General features: G+C 38.3%; 1 protein-coding gene across 1 annotated transcript in view; it reads right to left on the bottom strand.

Annotated features, from left to right (window-relative positions):
• Window positions 1–17,905, bottom strand: part of LOC101738943 (myosin-VIIa) — a 52,873-nt gene extending 34,968 nt beyond the window's left edge. Inside the window, exon 1 of the mRNA XM_038021749.2 lies at window positions 17,517–17,905. The gene's annotated coding sequence lies outside the window, so the exon portion shown is untranslated. The remainder of the gene's footprint in view (window positions 1–17,516) is intronic.
• Window positions 17,906–18,398: the final 493 nt, after the last annotated feature.

The raw sequence follows: 18,398 nt of genomic DNA, 5'->3' as shown, positions 1-18,398 counted from the left end.
ACTAATTTGGATATTATAATTCTATATAACGTATTATAAAATCATTATCTCAAATGGGTACCCAGGCCAAATCCATAGAGATATTTTTGGAAAAAAATATAATTATAATAATAATAGAGATGCGTACGTTCACACAGAACTTCAACGGCGAAGGATTAAAATCGCGGAACAATATGAAAAAAAAAAACTTTTGTAAATAAATAACTGGTAAGCATATTCTGTGTCGGGATTTTGAGGTATCACCATATTGCCTTATTTGTCATCGTGCGTTCCAACAAAACCCAATAATGCAATAACCATTAAGACTTCAACCTCCATTAACCATTTAATAAATAGGTAAGCCGGGAGTTTGTCTATTCATGGCAATATAAACTGATTTAAATACTAAAAAAGTACCTCGGAGTGTAGTTCTTAGAATCTGTCCTAGAAACATTGTAACATATTTGTTTATCTATATATATAAAAATGAATTGCTGTTCGTTAGTCTCGATAAAACTCGCGAATGGCTGGACCGATTTGGCTAATTTTGGTCTTGAATTATTCGTGGAAGTCCAGAGAAGGTTTCAAAGGTGACTAAATATGAAAATGCTCGGAATTATATAAAAACGCACAATTTTGTTTTTTCTTTGATGTGTCCCCCTGTCGGACGGATTCCTTTTGTTTTTTTTAAAGTTTATTTTATACAAAATCGATTGAGGCACTACGAAGTCTACCGGGTCAGCTAGTGGTTAAATAAACGCGTTATGCCCCATAACACATTTTTGTTGACTCGTTACGTGACAATTTCTATCCCTTTTTCGGGTCAGAATATGAAAGTATTAGCGTAGCATTAAACGTTCAAAAGGTTCCCGGCGTATTCATATTTCGAAATGATCATTGTTTCACGATTTGCAACATATCCTTGACAGGATGTATTTATCCACTTGAAAACCCTTATCGCAATTGTTAAGGCAATAAATAATAGGATGTTTGCTCAACAATACACTAGCCAGTTGAAATACTAGTGCACGATGATAACGGATTTCACACAAAACTATTATAATATTACGTGTCCGAATCCCCCAAGTCAAGTGATTTTTATGGTTCGTTTCATTCATGAATTAATCGTTTGCTTTTGTATTGAATTTTCGTAAGATTTGTGCTTTATTCGTATTGTTTTATAAATTAAGCCATTTAAAATATAAAGGGTATAAACACTTCTTGTTTCTTACCTAACTTTATATCCTCCTTTTTAATCCCATCTTGAACATATAATATATACAGTAATATCGTAATAGTGAATAGACGGTAAAAATAACACTTTTTGGCAGTCCTCTAGGTTGGTCGTTAGTATTATCAACATCATCAGACTACAAACGTTCAATGCTGGACATAGGCCTCCCACACGCTTTGCCACTATGACCAGTAGCACACATTTTTTACTGCCTAAATGAGTGGACGAGCTATCGGCCTACCTGGTATTAAGATGTTTTTCTGGAGCCTATTGACATCTATAACGTAAATGCCGCCCTTCACTTTGAGACAAAAGTTCTAAGTCTCAGTTCTACAGTACAACGGCTGACCCACCCTTCAAAGCGAAATGTTATAATGCTTCATTGCAGAAATCGGCATCAGACTTCATCGACGCATCCAGCGGATTCCCGCCACCTTTAATAGAGAGAGAGATCGAGAATTTCTCGACGTCGCCCAAAACACGTCATTACGGATCCTCCCGATCTATTAACGGTGCTTTTAGGTACCACAAGCATCGGTTACCGTCCTCGTCGAACCCGTCGCTTGCGACGAAGGGCTCGACGAGCGAATTAACCCATAAACACAGCCCACTGAGTTTCTCGCCGGATTTTCTCAGTGGGTCGCGTTTCCGATCCGGTGGTAGATTCTGCGCAGCACTGCTCTTGCTAGGGCCAGTGTTAACAACACTCCGGTTTGAGCCCCGTGAGCTCACCTACATGTAAGGGCGAAGCTGAAATACCCTCTCAAGGCTATCAGAATGGGCAGAGAAAAAAAAAAGATTTTTTTGGCATAAGCAGAACATTATGACCTTTTGCATACCTACGCACACACGAAACGAGAATACAGATCTCCAATTTAAATTATCTACTGATTTTCCTCAGCGTAACCCACTTTATCCAACACCAGTCCAGCGTTTTACAATTCACATTCACATAGATCAGGCTTAGTGCGACTTAAATATTATTAGAAATGACATTTTAATACGTCAGTCGTGATCGTGCACGCTTATTAGAGTGGTACTACCGCACGGCGCGTGTGTAGCCGAGTGGTGGAACTGATGAGGCCGGATGTCCTTTATCAAGGGACATTACACTCCCCAAGTTTTGTATGCGGTACGAACGTTTTACAATACCTTTAATCGATACTAACAAAATACTGTGAAGTAAGTTTCGATCGTGTAGCTATGCTTTTTATTTTTTTTATTGCTTAAATAGGTGAACGAGCTCGCAGCCCACCTGGTGTTAAGTGGTTACTGGAGCCCATAGACATCTACAACGTACATGCGCCACCCGTTTTGAGATGTAATTTCTAAGGTCTCAGTATAATTACAACGGCTGCCCCACCCTTCAAACCGAAACGCATTACTGCTTCACAGCAGAAATAGGCGGGGTGGTGGTACCTACCCGTGCGGACTCACAAGAGGTCCTACCACCAGTAAATGCACATATGATATATCGATCATTCGTTTTATTTTGTACGACAGTTATTACAAGTAAGTGGGTACATTAGTACAACCGTTATTATTAAAAATTTATTTAAGATTAATGTTCAAAATTAGCACCGCAATTCATATTATGCATGCGAACTTCGGCTTAAAAAAATGGACAAATTGTTTACTTAGCTCCGTTAATTAATAAGTAATAATGAAACGTATGATGCGCTTTAAAAAAAGCTAACTGTAAGCTCAATTTTGTTTTCTTCTTTCATAATCGACATTTATCTAAATCTCGAAAAAGGTCATGTGATATAATCATTTCTGAATATTATTATTCATGGTGTTTCCGAAGAGTATTTTTTATTTTATTTCAAAAGAGACATTACAAATTTTAATTATTCAAGAATTATTTATTATAGAAGAAAAGTGTTTGAAAATAATAAAAGTATAAAAGTAACGGTAAGAAGAATGGTAAAATAATGTAACTTTAAGTCCATTCGGTAGCGAAAACCAATATAATACAGGAAGTAGTGACGATCAAACAAAACAACTCGAACAAAAAGTTGAAGAAATCTTGTTTGATATTAGAAAAAATCCTAAAGGTTGCGCTGTCGACGAATTCTATGTATTTTAAAAAGCAAATTATTAAATAAATAAACTTAATGTGATCAATGAATAAACTTGAATGTAGGTACAGCAGATCTTTAAACTATGAAACAATTATTTCTTTAACGATATTGAAGGTCAGATATTCAAGATAGAGGAACTATTTTACTATATACCTACGCATAATTCAAATATTCTGTTAAACTAAGAAAGGAGACACGAAAACTTCATGCTAGAACGCATTACGGCTTGGCGGCAGACGTGGTGGTAGGACCTCTTGTGAGTCCACGCGGGTAGGTACCACCGCCCTGCCTATTTCTGCCGTGAAGCAGTAATGCGTTTCGGTTTGAAGGGTGGGGCAGCCGTTGTAACTATACTGAGATCTTAGAACTTATATCTCAGGTGGGTGGCGCATTTACGTTGTAAATGTCTATGGGCTCCAGTAACCACTTAACACCAGGTGGGCTGTGAGCTCGTCCACCCAATACCCAAGCAATAAAAAAAAAGCCTAGGCAGCGCGGTGGTACCCACATTTCTTGTCCCAACACGGCAAGAAATATGGTCTAGCCGCCGAGCCCACGGCTCACCTTGCTAAACTATCTATATTTACTTAAAGATAGTACTGAGAACTAATATATACTCTAGTACTATAGTACTAGAAACTATTTATATTTAATTCATATTCGAATCTATGAGGCGTTCACCGTGACAAAAGAGGTGTGACGTCATATGATACTAGGAAACATATTCGTCATCAGATTACGCTTCAAGTGGCTAGGAAACAAACATTTTTTTCCACGATATTCCTCATATCCAAAGGAACCGTTCGTTCAAATCGTTGTTAGTAATAACGAGTCGGTTAAATTTATTTAGTCCTATTTATTTAGTTAGCCGTGGTTCCGATCTTGATTCAAATTATTTCCTAAGTAAATTTCTTTTTTTTTTTTTTTTTTTTTTTTCCCTACCTAATCTGATAGCCTTGAGAGGCTATGTCAGCGTAACCCTAACTTTAGTAGGTGAGCTCACGGGGCTCAAACCTGACGATGTTGCTAACACGAACCCTAGCAAGAGCCGTGCTTCGCAGAATCTACCACCGGATCGGAAACGCGACCCACTGAGAAGATCCGGCGAGAAACTCAGTGGGCTGTGTCTGAGAGTTAATTTACTCGTCGAGCCCTTCGTCGCAAGCGACGGGTTCGACGAGAACGGTGACCGGTGCTTGAAGTACCTAAAAGCACCGTTAGTGGATCGGGAGGATCCGAGATGACGTGTTTTGGGCGACGTCGACTGCTTTCCATTCTGTCCGCAGGATCGGGAATGTAGTTACCGGCGGCCACGATGAGAGGGTTCTCGTGTCGTGCCGCTTTATCGAAGTGGAGTAAATTTCTATTATAACTACAATACTTATATAATACGCCAAAAGCTACATTCATAATGAAGAACTTCCATCGTAACAGAAAATCAAACCCGTTTTAACAAATTTATGATTACCTACTAGTGATAGGATGCATGTTGTCCTTGTGAAGGAAGAGAGCATTCTGTCTATTTCTCGGGGTGATTCGCCTTGTAATTCCTGCAGGATCGAGCTGATGCTAAAAAACATGTCCGAAACATGGACACGTTTGCCCGTTTAAGTTATAACAAAAAAAAAATAGAAATACAAATTTTATACACGCTTAAAATATAGAAAGCAGTCGTTCTAATTCAAAATGCCGACCGCATCGGCGCCGTAGGTGTAAAAACTAAAATTCCGACAGTCGCAAGATCGTCTGATAAATGGAGAGCAGACTGTTCTGCTTCTGAACAGAATTAATGTAATACTAATGACGCGATTCGTAAGCAACGGGCGCAGGACACGAAATTCGTTTTGAATTTTAAAGTAGGTACTTTTTTTTAAATTAATTCTACGTTGAAAATATCCGATACGATTACACGTTGTTTGCTTTTGTCAAATTTGTGATCGGTGAAGATATATGTATGTGTGCATTTAAATAATACAACATCGCTCAGAAAAAAAAACTTACAGCCCAAAACCTTTAAATTCCGGTTGCATTGGACTAACACCTAAGCCGGTTGTAATTGAAATCCGTGATTATTTTGCTGTTCAAATAAGCATGACGGTAGTACTTATCTTTGCGTGCTCGTCATGCATTTATACCTATATTTATGTCAGTATTGATCAATATATAGATTCCATGACAACATGTCATCAATAATGAACATTTTTATATTATGTAAAGATTTATTGAGCAAAGCAGCCGTTGTGGATAAACAATTCAAGCGAACTGCACGCAGAATCCTCAATTTCTTATCTTGCGAGAGAATGGGTTATGTCAATGTTGCGACAACACAGACACACACACAACATTGTTGTCATCAACATGTGTCAACGTGCTACAATTGCCTATGGAAATATGTAAATATAATTATCTCGAGTAAAACTAATGGAATTTAGTAACTTTAAATTACATATTAACTATAAACTAGAGGTCCCGCAGAAGTCGAAATTCGACTATAATTAATTGGAATTTTAAGTTTGTACACTATTATGATTGTATTTTATACTTCTATAATCACAAATTTCGCCAAGACTACACTATAAAAAATATTAACAAAGACAAATAATATTTAATCTCATTTTGACAACAGACTTCAAGAACAAAAGTTTGACAATAAACAGTATTCATGCGTGTGTGCGTCAAATACATGGTATGTAGTGTGTGTAATGTTTTCTTTATTGATTTAATGTATCTTTTATGCATTATTTTTAAAAAATATTAGCATTGTGCACTTCTTCTCTATATTCTCTATAAGTGTGGAAAATTTCATACTCCTCCGTCTGCGCAATTTTCGTAAAAAGGGATACAAAGTTTTGCTTCACGTATTAATATAAAGATGATGCATTAATAAAATCGGAACTTCGGCCTTATGTTTCAGAGTCATTCAGTTTAAGTGATTTCTTTGGATTCTGATAATCACTTTGCAGCAGGTAGAATGTGAATTTTATTAATTTAGGTAATATGAAATGTTTGCGATCATACTTTCGGTAAAGTTAATGGTATAACCCCTCAAGATTACTGGTATAGGTAGGCAAAGGTCATATTTGCGATCAAGACTAGACAAGACAACACATTCGGGGACCATCTTTAATTTAGTGTCGTTAACATTTAAATGCGGTAAAGAAAATACCTTTTTTCCTGATACAAATAAACATTCATTGAACTAATCTGATACGTTAATGAAATAAAGTCGAATACTTTCACACCAACCAAATACATACAACCATGAGCCTTTATATAAAACTTCTTAAATTTATAAAACCATAGAATGCACACATGGACAGTCTTCGTAAAATCCTTAAAATGTATTGATTAACTGACTGACTGATGACGCGAACGAATTACGAAAATGTGTGATGAGTTTAATAATGGCACTAAAAACTTATTTTTGTACTTTGAAAAAAATTATACTGACGCCGACAGCGAACCGAACTCGGAGCCGCTACAATGTGTTCAGAATCACTAACCACTAGACCAATAAGGCAATCAATAATTAACTTCTACACCGGTAACTAAAACAGACCCGTGACAGTATTGATCATATCTACGACGAGGCAAATCATAGGGGAATGCTAATCCGAAACATTAGCAGTTCAACACAACAATGCTTATAATAATATGTAGTTCATATATTCATAAATACTATATTTGTAAAAGTCATACCTATATGTACGTACATATTGGAGATTACATACAGACCTCAAGCTATTTAGAAATTTAACTAACACTTGTATAAACTGTAACGGTTAATATATAAAATTGGGATTGTTTCAGAATGTTCGTTGGAATAATAAATACTAGGCTCTTCCCACGTCTAATTTTAATTTTAATGCGTTTCCTATGTTTCCGGGATATTGCAGAGACCGCTAAAAGGTTGATTAAAAGTTTATAGTAGGATATTAGGAGCAGACAAAACTCTGTACTATTTTTATTGTATTTTACTTATTGGCCCCGTAGGCAGACGAGCATACGGCCCACCAGATGGCGCTTAGTTACAGTCGCCCATGGACTTCAGAAATACCAGAGTCAAGCCGTTGCCTACCATTAAGTACTCTCCACAAGCCTATTTTGAAGAAGGACATGTCATAGCGTTCGGCAAACACCGTGGAGGGGAAAAGCTCATTCCAAACCGGATGGTACGTGGCAAAAAGATCTCTGGAAACGCACTGCGGATGAACGCAGTGGCTCCAGGTAGTTTGGATGAACTCTACTCGGGCGGCGGGCGGTGCGATGGTAAAAACGAGATTATGGTATCATCTCAAACAATTCCACAGAGATGGAACATACGGTACAAAATACGGAGAGAAGCGTAGTCCCTCCGATGACCCAGAGGCTCCAAGAGATCCGTGAGAATGGAATTATCGACAATCCGAACAGCCCTCTTCTGTATGGAGTCAAATGGAAGCAGTTGGTATTTGGGAGCCCCGGCCCAGAGGTGGGAGCAATACTCCATGTGAGGTCGGACTTGTGCTTTATAAAGCGAAAGTCTATGTCCAGACGTGAAGTACCACTTCGCTCTGTTGAGGACTCCCAGCATTTTGGAAGCCAACTTGGCTTTGCCCTTCAAATGACTCCGAAATTGGATATCGCTCGAAATGTCGACCCCGAGTATCCTGATACTTGTGCAAGGTTGCGGCACCATGACAAAGGGCTCCTTCTTCGCAATGAACGCGCAAACTTATGTTTTCAACGGGTTGAATTGAACCCCACTCGGAAACTTGCCCCAGAGAGTTCTTCACTTCAGACAGAAGTTTTGATCGTCTCTCTTGCACTACGCTTCGAGTCTGATGGCCGATATATCGCGCATCCCTCGTGCTGTCATCCGCATAGCAATGCATGCCATTAATAAATAGCATCTCATTGATATACAGGATGAATAGCTTGGGGGAGAGCACCGAGCCTTGTGGAACGCCAGCGTTGATGGTCAAGGCAACAACCGTCTAAAACGACCGTGAGACTCGGCCTATCCAAAGAGCTAACGATCCACTTGTAGTCTCTCGGGGATTCCGTAAGATGGTAGCTTCGACAAAAGTGCCAAATGCCAGCCCTGTCGAAGACCTTCGAGATATCAAGGCTCACAGCGAGAGCCTCGCCCTTGCTCTCCAAGGCTTCAGTCCACCTATGAGTAAGGTATACAAGAAGATCGCCAGCTGAGCGACCGTGATGAAACTGTACTGTCCGTCACTGATCAACTGACTCAAGATACTTCAGGAGTTGCGTATTTATTATTCGTTCCATCACCTTGAATAGCAAGGGAGTTATCAAGATAGACCTATAACTCGATGGGTCCGACCGGTCACCCTTCTTGGAGATAGAATGGACATGGGCAGTCTTCCATAAAGACGGAACCCTGTTAGTACTATAGGAGAGGCAATACAAACGCGTTAGCGCAGGTGTCAGCTCAGGGGCGCACGTTTTCAAAACCACTGCGGGGATGCAACCTGGCCCACTCGACTTATGGACATCCAGGAGTCAGAGCTCCCGCCTGACTGGACAGTATGAAGCATATATCCGGCAGAGAGCTATCATACCGGGAGATGTTCGGTGGTGTGGCACCCCCGTCGTCCATAGTAGAGTTCGAGGCAAAGAGTTTGACCAGAAGGTCAGCCTTCTTTTTCGCAGTATATCTTACTATTGTTATTTATTTCTAGTCCATTTGCACTGCAATATCGGAAACCCACTAAAATAAAAATCCTGGTTACAACCAGTAAAAATATTGTATTACAAATCGTAAAAATATATTTCCAATAGATAATTGAAATTAAAAAATAAAGTATAAATCAGTAATACTTTATGAAATTCTTGAGTCGTGACTTATCATTTAATAAATGTATGAATTACGTCATATTAAAAATAATACAAAATTTATCCAGTTTAATGTTCATTAGCACTAATTTAGTTATGTGTTTACTGTTGGCAATAAAAATCTTGTTATAAATGAATTAATGAACCGGTTTGAATCGACTAAAACTATGTCTTTTCATAATATTATAACTGTAGATAAAGTTTAGACTTGTGGAAAAGTGAAGAATTTCGTGGTGCGATTGTGTCTAGAATTTGGGTTAATAGTAAAATTGAAATTAATCGTGATTGACTACTACAGTTAGCACGTTACAGTCATAATGGTACTTAGCAGAAAACATGTCTCAATAATTTTCATATTGTTAGATTCCGATAGCCGCTTCATAATATGTAAACACAGCACGTGTTCCCCATATGCCAAAAAAGTGTTCAGACTTTAAAACCCTACTGGTTACACACAAGCTAATCGTTTCCAAGTCACATAGTGCTTCTAAAAAGTCTCTAATCTATGTATATAAAAATGAATTGCTGTTCGTTAGTCTCGCTAAAACTCGAGAACGGCTGGACCGATTTGGCTAATTTTGGTCTTGAATTATTCGTGGAAGTCCAGGGAAGGTTTAAAAGGTGAGAAAATATAAAAAAGCTCGGAATTGTATAAAAACAAACAATTTTGTTTTTCTTTTTATGTGTCCCCTTGATGTGTCTTTTATTTATCGATTGAGGCACTACGAAGTCTACCGGGTCAGCTAGTATGTAATAAATTTCTTTCACATTTTTCGTTTACGAATATTCTTCATAGAAAAATATATAAAGTTATCTCAAGTTTGTTTTTTATCATAAAAGAGTTTATAAATTAAAAGTAATTAGCACCGTTTTTCCTTAATTTTAGACACTTAGATTGTGCATATTATTTAAGTCAGTATTACGAATTCTGTGTCAGTGTGAACGCGTCGCTAAGTACCGACCTCGCGTGCGCCCAGTGAAAGTACTCGTTAAAAGAATTTGTTATAAACAAACAGTGCGACGATTCGATACGCGTACGAATCGTAAATTAGGACATTCGAAATTCTTTCGTGTACAACACTTCCTGTCGCCGCCGTGAAAACACGACGCGACGGTAGCAATTCGCTTGTAATTCATCACTTTCAATTTAAACAACCAGAAATGTCCGCAGTCTAATTATGTTACGTTAGCTTTGTACAATCAGAATGAAATGTTTCTGATTATACTGAGTTTGGCCATAAATACTGTTACAATTAAAAATAAACAAAATATTACATTTGAATTTGGAATCTGTCATTTTTATATGATTGCTCATTGAGTTTTCTCATTTTGGCGCCAATACATTGTACAATATTTTACGATATTAAAATGGAGTGGGGTGATAAAGAGAACCGAATCGCTGTGATTGCATTACACAAAGTAGGTATGGAGCCAAATGCAATTTTTAAAACTCTCCATACGCTTGGTATTAGTAAAATGTTTGTGTACCGGGCTATTAATAGGTGCAATGAGACCTCCTCTGTTTGTGACAGAAAAAGATCTGGCCGTCCACGTAGTGTTCGTACGAAAAAGGTGGTCAAAGCAGTAAGGGAAAAAATTTGAAGAAATCGTGTCCGGAAGCAAAATATGTGGTGATCTCGGGAGATGAAGATAGCACCTAGAACCATGTCGCGTATTTTAAAAGATGACTTAGGACTTGCAGCCTATAAGAGACGTACTGGTCATTTCTTACCTGATAATTTGAAAGAGAATAGGGTGGTAAAATCGAAACAACTACTGAAGCGGTACGGAAAGGGAGGTCATAGAAAATTTTTGTTTACGGATGAGAAATTTTTTACAATTGAGCAGCATTTTAACAAACAAAGTGACCGTATTTATGCTCAAAGCTCTAATAAGGAAGCTTCCGAATTAGTCGACAGAGTGCAACGTGGGCACTATCCGACTTCAGTGATGGTTTGGTGGGGTATTAGCTATGAAGGAGTGACTGAGCCATACTTTTGTGAAAAAGGTATCAAAACATCGGCACAAGTGTATCAAGATACCATTATTGAGATGGTAGTTAAGCCCCTTAACAACACCGTGTTCACCATGATTATTATCAAGAATGGTCCTTCCAGCAAGACTCGGCGCCAGGTCATAAAGCTCGGTCTGCGCAGTCTTGGTTGGAAACGAACGTTTCGGACTTCATCAGAGCTGAAGACTGGCCGTCGTCTAGTCCCGATCTTAATACGCTGGATTATGATTTATGGTGTTTTAGAGAGTACGGCTTGCTCTAAACGCCACGATAATTTGGAGTCCCTAAAGAATCCGTACGATTGGCAGTGAAAAATTTTACCATGGAAAGAGTGCGTGCTTCTATTGATAACTGGCCTCAACGTTTAAAGGACTGTATTGCAGCCAATGGAGACCACTTCGAATAGGCTTTTTATACTTTAAATTGTTTTTTATTTATGTATTAAACTAACACACTGTAAAAGTAATAAATGTTATTTGCCATAGATTTTTTTTTGTTTTCCTTTGTAACAGTATTAATAGCCAGACTAAGTAATATTAGAAATTATTATTACATACTTCAGAGAAAAAAAATCTTTTAACGTTTATTAACATCACTTAATTTTTAAAAATGACAACGTGAATTTCTATACCTAAAATTAAAGATACTTTATTAACTGCTTTTTTTTTCTGGCCGGGGGCCGATCCTCCTGTGAGGTCCCCGCGCCTAGGGGAGCGCGCGGGGTATGTGGGACTTGACCATCTGCAGGTTGGGAGCAGACCGCAGGCCCAAGAAATTTTAGGGCCCTACCGCACTAAGCGACCGACCGGTCGTCGAGGCGATAGTCGACGACCAACAACGCCGGGCTCCGCGGTAGGGCGGCCCTACCAAGCCGCCTGGGCGATGTCGCTGGTGTTCCGGGATACCCCGCTGGGCCAGAACCAGCGGGGTATCCCGTTCCACAGTATGTTCGGCGACGACAGCGACGACGACAATGCGGACGGCATCGCAGGCCGCAGCCGCCGACGCGTCGTCGCGTTTCTACTGTTTACCGACATTGACTCAGTCGTAATGTAACTGACTTCAAAGGGTTTTACATTAATAAGTTTAAAGCCAAATAAAGAGGAATCGGTATCATATTGTGCCTGGAAAATTGTGCTTTTGTAAATGGAATTTTATAAGACCGAATTTTAGATTTGGGGTTGAATGTACATCGCTGGTTTACCCAATTATGAAATATCGTAAGCTTGTTTTGGATAAGTGTCATGCTCGAGTTTATTACACCAAACAGTTATTTGATTTACATTTTTACCTACATTCATGTAAGTAGCGGTTTGTATACTTCAAGATTGCGTTGGGTCACAATCTCGAACAAACATCGATGTTCAGTAAATGTAAGTTATAATGAAATTACTGGTGACATTCAAGTAATTTTAAACTCTATCCTTCAAGATTGAAGGTCTATTTTTGTTAATAATTCTCGATCAGTTTATTTAAAAAAAAACACTTCTGAGGAAATATTTTCCTTTGTTACCTACTTTTATTTACTCTTTTTTATAGAAAGTAAAATATGTATATGTAAGCGTTCGGTAAACAGACCTATTTATCAGTATATATGTGTACATATATGCATAGTTCGAACTATTTGAATACATTGCAAAAATTACAAGAATTGTCTCGTGTTTGGGACATTGGTGGTGGTTGGTTTGGTCATCGATTAGACTGTCATATTGAGTGTTTACCGTCAACTATGAACAACGGCAATGTCCGACACACAACCCAGCTATTGTATTATAACGTAGATAAACCAACAGATATCTATTAGCAAAATACATAGAAACATTTTAGAAAGTAAGTCTTTTAAATTCATCGTTATTATTTAGCTGTTACAACTCAGTAAAATAAATACAACGTCTTTGCTTTAGAACGCGGACGTTGTTAAGTATTAAAATTACTAATATTTCATACACGATTTTTCCAATATTACAAGATTCGAAAGTGAAAAAGATTTGTATCATTGAAGTATTTCAACAGTAATTCTTTACATATTACACAACGAATGAGAAATGTAAACACAAATCAAATTAAAGACTTTCAATAGTTCCATCACAAACTAATTTGAGTATGTTTCCTATAACTATATTATCATTTATACTGAATTATGATCGTTACGACTTTACATTTTGGTTTAATAATTGACAGTGTGTTCCACTTTATCAAAATTCTTCTTTTTACAGCATTTTATATAATTTTTTATTTGCTCTATTTCTTATTACTACATCATGATTCTTCCAGAAAACACAGTATTTAAGTACTGAAATGAAATAAATATATCAGAGTCTATTTATTTTCTGGATAATTACCTAAGTCAGAAAGCCGCCGATCACTAGGGTTGGGGAGAGTCAATATTAGGCTCGATTAGAACATAACGATGAAGATACTTTGAAATCTACGTACTGGGTTTATTCAGGAAATATAATAGATAGTGTAATTGAAATGTGTCAAAATGTAAAAAACGCGAGAAAACGTGCGCGCCAATCATTAGCATGTGCAACGTAAGTCCTTACGAAATTCACGATTATTTTCGGTCACAATAAAAAAAGCGGCTGTGATACAAACCAAAACATGTCTATTTGATAAACATACGTGACATGTAAAGAAAAAACATGCTAATATTAACTATGGTTCCTTTTGTTATTATATTTATTGTAACAACAAATATTATTAACAGGCGAAAATAGTATCAGAGGTCAGTAAATAGACGTACTGAGTAAGTACCTAAATTTTTAAAAATAATTTATAAGTGCGTAGTGGGAACATATATCTGTCTCTCTCTCACGCCCGCTTTTGACGGTGACGTAATCAAAAACTATATTCAACAATTCTTAAAGGTTATTTGATATGTAAATTAATAATTCCCTTAGCATCTTATATTTTTTTGAGTTCATATGGTTGTACATTTATTCGTTTTACAGTCTCTAAAATTTCGGATATTTTACGATTTTCTTGACCACAAATGAAAATTGTTTCAAGTATACCTTGTCAATATTCTCAGACAGTTTTTTAATGCATATAAATAGGAGAATTAGCTTAAAATTTACCTTGTATTAAGTGGTTACTGAGACGCAAAAACATCAGAACCTGAATGTCACCATCTGTCTTGAGACACGAGGTATGTCGATGCCTCAATATTTACTTACATTACTATTTTGCGTCAAAAGTAATCGGGTTAGTGGTACCCACCCGTCTGGGCTCAAAATATACCTTCAACAAATAATTATGAAGAGTTATAAAAATATTGGGTTTCGCTAATACACGATGTGATTCCTCTTATCTTGCAAATCATTCGTGACAAGGATAGTATGTAGCGGGTACCTATCGTAGAGAAAATTTTATATTTCTATCTAATCGCTAGTAGCCTCAATGGCTATTACGGCTACGCTCACGTCATTTCGGATCCTCCCGATTCACTAACGGTGCTTTTAGGTACCTCAAGCACCGGTCATCGTTCTCGTCGAACCCGTCACTTGCGACGAAGGGCTCAAAAGCAGTCGCGTCGCGCGTGTCGCAGGTGTCGCTGACGTTCCTGTGCTGGATGCCGCGGCGCGTGCCGCGGACTATTAAATTAACCGACAGACACAGCCCACTGAGTTTCTTGCCGGATCTGCTCAGTGGGTCGCGTTTCCGGTGGTAGATTCTGCGAAGCACTGCTCTTGCTAGGGTTCGTGTTAGCAACGTCGTCAGGGCTGAGCCCCGTGAGCTCATCTACAAGTTAAGATTACGCTGAAATAGCCTATCAAGGCTATCAGCTTAGTTAAGTAAAAAAAAACCAGCTACGCGTGGTTTGGTAAGCAAACCCACAGAGCTCAGCCTGATATACATGCAAACATTAACCCTATCAAGAGCAATGCTTCGCTGTATCTACCACATCGAAATCTGACCGATTGAGAAGATGCGGCAAAAGACTCAGTGGTTTATGACTATGGGTTAAGTTGAAGTTGACGCTAACTGATGCTTGCTGTGCAGATGCCTGAATCTCGCAAACGAGATTTTCCAAAAAGTTTGCATAAGCACCAAATTCAAAACAATATATCGGGCAATTTTACCTGCTTAGAGGAAAATCTTCCCTTTGTCGTTATCCCCAAGTGCTTTAACATAATATTTAGTTATTAATTAAGTATGTTTTCCCTTGGTAAGCTGGAATATAAACACCGCCATAATGACATCATTGAAAGAGGTACACTGGGCTACTTATTAATGTTGATGCAAAATACATAATTCGTTTAATTTATTTTTTCCCTGCCTATGCTGATAGCCTTGAGAGGCTATATCAGCTTACCCTAGCGTGTGTAGGTGAGCTCACGGGGCTCAAACCGGAGAGTTCCTAACACTGACCCTAGCAAGAGCAGTGCTTCGCAGAATCTACCACCGAATCGGAAACGCGACCTACTGAGAAGATCCGGCGAGAAACTCAGTGGGCTGTGTCTGTGGGTTAATTCGCTCGTCGAGCCCTTCGTCGCAAGCGACGGGTTCGACGAGGACGGTGACCGGTGCTTGTAGTGCCTAAAAGCACCGTTAATGGATAAGGAGGATCCGTGATGACGTGCTTTGGGCGACGTCGACGGTTTACCATTCGCTCTACAGGATCGGGTATGTAGTTTCCAGCGGCTTCGTTTAATAAGACCGATTCTGTTATCACACTACACTTGGAACCAAACAATCGTTAGACGACCTAAATATTACGTTTACGATTAATGGAATTCGAAAACAACGCACCATGTTAAGTCAAACTTAGAAATACAAAGGTAACGGCCCATGTAAGTTAAGGTAATTAATTATCAAAGTATGTTCTCTATTCATGGCTTTGTAGTTATTTTAAACGTTCAAATCGTTCACTATGTGTCGGTTGCCTTTGTTTACTGAGTTTCCCGCCGAATCTTCTCAGTGGGTCGCGTTTCCGATCCGGGGGCAGATTCTGCGATGCACTGCGCTACCTAGGGCCAGTGTTAGCAACACTCCCGGTTTGAGCCCCGAGAGCTCATCTACATGATAGGGTGAAGCTGAAATAGCCTCTCAAGGCTCAGCATAGGTAATGAAAAAGAGCGAAAAAAGTCGGTTGGTACTAATGCGCAGACAATCTTATCATGTGGTGCCTAGACAATCTAAGTGATAGTTTGTTCGGCGATTATTTAGAAGATGGGGTCTCTCTACTATGCGGCATCTTCAATCTACTGCTTCTACTATCTAAATAAGGCCTCGAGCTCCTGTCTCAAAGTGGGCGGGGGCATTCACGTTGTTCTAGTGTGTAATCTTCTGCCCATCAAAGCAATAAAAAAAATTATGTAAAATTCATCATAAGATAAGTTGTATGTGTTTCTATTGACTGATTATCGGTCAAGTAATTTATAGTCCATTAAATTAACATAAAACTTCGCTTAAGAATCTCCTCGTGGCAAGTAGCGAATCGATGAGAAAATAAGTTACTTGTGACATCGAGAATAGAATATACAACGTACAACTCTGTTTACAACTTTCTATGGAACAAGTTGTGCCATTGTATCTATGAGAGCACACGTTGTAAACAGATCGTTTTTTTTTTTACAAAATTAATGAACACTATATTATTATGTACCTACATCAATAGTTTCTGCTGCACGCGTCCTTGGTAACATGTGACGAACAATTTTAAATATGCACCTTGGACTCGACGCTATCAAACAAAAAATACACTTTTATGTTCATTTTTCATATTTTATATGTAACTTATAGATTCTACGGACCTATGTGTATATGCAGCGTAAAAATTGACCGTTATACATAATAGAGGTATACTCAAATGAAACAGGAAATAGGTATGGTTAGTTTGCAATTTTTTTCATTAATAGGAAAAAACTAAAACAAACTACCGATTCATAAAAATACCCGTTTTTAATTAACGATTCGTTAATTAGTGATAAGGCGTCTAGTGGAACCCAATGACTCTCAGGCGAATGCACATCGAGATAATTCTTTACCTACATTTACTAGCGTCTACTTTCTTCAACGGTAAACTCGCTAATTCTATAATGTTTAAGCAAATACGACTTTCTTTAAAGAAACATCAACATAAACGCCAGTAAGGCTTCAATTATGTAGGTAATGTCGACAGGGAACACATCGAACCTAAGTGTCATAATTCACGTCTCACGAGTAAACAGCGCATGAGAGGCTACGTGGAAAGAACTGCTGAGTTCGCCAGGAAATAAGCATGTTAATATTACAAAAGTTTTCAAGGATTCCTCGTTTAATTCAATTACGGTTAAGGGACATACGCGCAAACGTAGAACCAGTATCACCTGACGGGTAAACATTGGCAGGTCATACTGTAACGTCCTATAAAATTTACCGTTAATCCGCTGTCGACTATCACAGGCACGGTTCAGCTCCTCTTCATGACACAGACACAGGCACTGAACAGAAGCAAATAACAAACTATCACTGGTTAGGGATCACTTCACACGGTCACCGTTGGTGTTCGCACATTTCGTCGTTGGGTGTATGAGCGCAACGAGATCCGCGAGTGCGCACGGGGCCTGCAAATGCGACGGACCGTGAACGTTCGCCTACCTGCTGCGCTTGCGTGTCGCTAGCCGGTCCGCTAACCCTGCATAAACGACACTGCCCGCCGCCATCTTTAATTACAACCTCCACAAAAAAGATAAATCCAATTTTAACGTATTACCGGTGAGCGAATACGCACAGTTTTTATCGAAAGACGCTAAATAAATTTTTATTGTTGTTCTGATTTCTTAGAATACCCTTGTACTAGCAAAATGATAGGCGTGAAAGCCTTATTCTGTTTTAGCGTTGAATATCAGCGCCATCTGTCGTTGATCTAGAAGATTTGGAAAATGTAAGTCTTTATTCAAGTTGGTTTTAAGTTTAATTTCACCCCCATTTTCAAGATTTTCTAAGATACTGTTTCTATAAAAATTTAATTAACTCATAAACAATCCAAAATATAAAACTGAAATGTTTAATTTACATAAGCCGCATAATGGATGAAATTATAAAGCCTTACTGACTTTAAGTAAATTTATTAATGAAGTTTTCAATTAATCGAATCGAATTCCTCGTGACAATTTACTCTTGATATGCAGCAACAGATGGCGCTACTTGTCCCCGTTCAGCCTGCGGTTATGGAAATTGTTAATCATCTGATTCTGAGATCTTGGCAATATAAAGATCAGAGTTATGGTAATTAAAACATTCGTATTTATAGTTTTTA

Source organism: Bombyx mori, chromosome 4 (genome assembly GCF_030269925.1).
Source record: "Bombyx mori chromosome 4, ASM3026992v2".
Classification (NCBI taxonomy): Eukaryota; Metazoa; Arthropoda; class Insecta; order Lepidoptera; family Bombycidae; genus Bombyx; species Bombyx mori.
This window is presented reverse-complemented; position numbering and strand designations above follow the sequence as displayed.